Here is a 3,906-nt window from a genome sequence, read left to right as displayed (position 1 = left end):
ATTGCTAAACCTGTTTCTCCCACCATTATTATTGTTGAAACCTTGTTGAGGTCTCTGTTGATCCTTCCATGAGAAATTTGGATGATTTCTCCATGAAGGATTATAGGTGTTTCCATAGGGTTCTCCCATGTAATTCACCTCTTCCATTGAAGGGTTCTCAGGATCATAAGCTTCTTCCTCAGATGAAGCTTCCTTAGTACTGCTTGGTGCATTTTGCATTCCAGACAGACTTTGAGAAATCATATTGACTTGTTGAGTCAATATTTTATTTTGAGCCAATATGGCATTCAGAGTGTCAATCTCAAGAACTCCTTTCTTCTGAATAGTCCCATTGTTCACAGGATTCCTTTCAGAAGTGTACATGAATTGGTTATTTGCAACCATTTCAATCAGCTCTTGAGCTTCTGTAGGCGTCTTCTTCAGATGAAGAGATCCTCCAGCAGAGCTATCCAAAGACATTTTGGATAGTTCAGAGAGACCATCATAGAAAATACCTATGAAGCTCCATTCTGAAAGCATATCAGTGGGACACTTTCTGATTAATTGTTTGTATCTTTCCCAAGCTTCATAGAGGGATTCTCCTTCCTTCTGTCTGAAGGTTTGGACTTCCACTCTAAGCTTACTCAATTTTTGAGGTGGAAAGAACTTTGCCAAGAAGGCATTAACTAGCTTTTCCCAAGAGTCCAGGCTTTCTTTAGGTTGTGAATCCAACCATGCCCTAGCTCTGTCTCTTACAGCAAAAGGGAATAGCATAAGTCTGTAGACCTCAGGGTCAACCCCATTAGTCTTGACAGTGTCACAGATTTGCAAGAACTCAGCTAAAAACTGATTAGGATCTTCCAATGGAAGTCCATGAAACTTGCAATTCTGTTGTATTAGAGAAACTAATTGAGGCTTAAGCTCAAAGTTGTTTGCTCCAATGGCAGGGATAGAGATGCTTCTCCCATAGAAGTCGGGAGTAGGTGCAGTAAAGTCACCCAGCACCTTCCTTGCATTATTGGCATTGTTGTTGTTTTCGACTGCCATGAGTTCTTCTTCTTTGAAGATTTCTGTTAGGTCCTCTACAGAGAATTGTGCCTTAGCTTCTCTTAGCTTTCGCTTCAAGGTCCTTTCAGGTTCAGGATCAGCCTCAACAAGAATGCTTTTGTCTTTGCTCCTGCTCATAAGAAAGAGAAGAGAACAAGAAAATGTGGAATCCTCTATGTCACAGTATAGAGATTCCTTTAGGTGTCAGAGGAAAAGAAAAATGGAAGGCAGAAGTAGAAAATTCGAACTTATCAAAGAAGATGGAGTTCGAATTTTGCATTAAGGGATAGTGTTAGTCCATAAATAGAAAGATGTGAGAAGAAGGGAAGCAATTTTCGAAAATTAAGTAAAAGATTTTGAAAACATTTTGAAAAGCACTAATTGTTGATCGAAAACCAAGGGTGGAAAAGAAATCAAGTGATTTTTTTTGAAAAAGATTTTGAAATTAGAAATTAAAAAGATTTGATTGAAAGCTATTTTGAAAAATATGTGGTTAAGAAGATATGATTGATTTTAAAAAGATGTGATTGAGGAGATATGATTTGAAAAACATTTTAAAAAGATTTGATTTTGAAAATTAATGACTTGGCTATCAAAAAAAGATATGATTCAAACATTAAACCTTTCTCAACAGAAAAGGCAACATACTTGAATTGTTGAATCAAATCATTAATTGATAGCAAGTATTTTTGAAAATAGAAAGAAATTGATTTTGAAAAAGATTTGATTGAAAAGATATGATTTGAAAAAGATTTGATTTTGAAAAACTTTGAAAACTTGAAAAAAATTGCATTAAAAACAAAATCTTCCCTTTTGTGCCATCCTGGCGTTAAACGCCCAGAATGGTGCACATTCTGGCGTTTAACGCCCAAAACTCTACCCTTTTGGGCGTTAAACGCCCAACCAGGTACCCTGGCTGGCGTTTAAGCGCCAGTCTGTCTTCCTTACTGGGCGTTTTGAACGCCCAGCTTTTTCTGTATAATTCCTCTGCAGTATGTTCTGAATCTTCAATTCTCTGTATTATTGACTTGAAAAGACACAAATTAAAAGTATTTTTGGATTTTTTAATAAAGAGGAATAATCAAAATGCAACTAAAATCAAATAACAATGCATGCAAGACACCAAACTTAGCAGTTTGTATACTACTGACACTAATGAGAATGCATATGAGACACATAAACACTCAAGTCAAGAGAATTCAAAGATCAAAGTAAGAAATCATCAAGAATTACTTAAAGATCCTTAAGACACATGAATGAATGTATGCAATTGACACCAAACTTAAAATGAAACACTAGACTCAAAAATATTTTTGGATTTTATGATTTTGTAAATTTTTTTTTTGTACTTTTTTTGAAAATAAAGTGGAAAAAGGTATCAAAATTCTTAATGAGAATTCCAGGAATCATGCAATGTTTAGTCTAAGACTCCGGTCCAGGAATTAGACATGGCTTCACAGCCAGCCAAGCTTTCAAAGAAAGCTTCGGTCCAAAATACTAGACATGGCCAAAGGCCAGCCAAGCCTTAGCAGATCACTACTCCAACAGCAAGATTGATAGAAGTCAACATGCTCTTGTGATGATAGGTTGAAACCTCGGTCCAATGAAATTAGACATGGCTTCACAGCCAGCCAGACTTCAACAAATCATCATGAAACTCTAGAATTCATCTTCAAGAACTCTGAAGAAAAAATACCTAATCTAAGCAACAAGATGAACCGTCAGTTGTCCAAACTCAACAATCCCCGGCAACGGCGCCAAAAACTTGGTGCACGAAATTGCGATCAATACTTTTCACAAATCAAATAATCCCCGGTGATGAAACCAAAAACTTGGTGTTCACTACCATGGCATAAACACAATTTCGCACAACTAACCAGCAAGTGTACTGGGTCGTCCAAGTAATAAACCTTACGCGAGTAAGGGTCGATCCCACAGAGATTGTTGGTATGAAGCAAGCTATGGTCACCTTGTAAATCTTAGTCAGGCAAACTCAAATGGATATGGGTGATATACGAATAAAACATAAAGATAAAGATAGAGATACTTATGTATTCATTGGTAGGAATTTCAGATAAGCGTATGAAGATGCTTGTCCCTTCCGTCTCTCTGCTTTCCTACTGTCTTCATCCAATCCTTCTTACTCCTTTCCATGGCAAGCTTAAGCAAGGGTTTCACCGTTGTCAGTGGCTGCCTCCCATCCTCTCAGTGGAAATGTTCAACACACCCTGTCACGGCACGGCTATCCTTCTGTCGGTTCTCGATCAGGCCGGAATAGAATCCAGTGATTCTTTTGCGTCTGTAACTAACGCCCCGCCTTCAGGAGTTTGAAGCACGTCACAGTCATTCAATCATTGAATCCTACTCAGAATACCACAGACAAGGTTAGACCTTCCGGATTCTCTTGAATGCCACCATCAGTTCTAGCCTATACCACGAAGATTCTGGTTAAAGAATCCAAGAGATATCCACCCAATCGAAGGTAGAACGGAGGTGGTTGTCAGTCACACGTTCATAGGTGAGAATGGTGATGAGTGTCACGGATCATCACATTCATCAAGTTGAAGAACAAGTGATATCTTAGAACAATAACAAGTGGAATTGAATAGAAGAACAATAGTAATTGCATTAATACTCGAGGTACAGCAGAGCTCCACACCTTAATCTATGGTGTGTAGAAACTCCACCGTTGAAAATACATAAGAACAAGGTCTAGGCATGGCCGAATGGCCAGCCTCCCAATGAGGGTTCAATCATCAAAACATGATCAAAAGATCCAAAGATTGAAAGATCTCCCTAATACAATAGTAAAAGGTCCTACTTATAGAAAACTAGTAGCCTAAGGTGTACAGAGATGAGTAAATGACATAAAAATCCACT

General features: G+C 37.9%; 1 non-coding gene across 1 annotated transcript; it reads left to right on the top strand.

Annotated features, from left to right (window-relative positions):
* Positions 1 to 513: 513 nt before the first annotated feature.
* On the top strand, positions 514 to 621 carry LOC112700446 (small nucleolar RNA R71). Its single transcript, XR_003153355.1, has one exon. It is a non-coding gene; the product is annotated as a small nucleolar RNA R71 (small nucleolar RNA).
* The last annotated feature ends 3,285 nt before the right edge of the window (positions 622 to 3,906 follow it).

This window comes from Arachis hypogaea, chromosome 6 (genome assembly GCF_003086295.3).
Source record: "Arachis hypogaea cultivar Tifrunner chromosome 6, arahy.Tifrunner.gnm2.J5K5, whole genome shotgun sequence".
Lineage (NCBI taxonomy): Eukaryota > Viridiplantae > Streptophyta > Magnoliopsida > Fabales > Fabaceae > Arachis > Arachis hypogaea.
The sequence above is the reverse complement of the archived record's forward strand: the minus strand, read 5'-3'. Positions and strand labels throughout refer to the sequence as shown.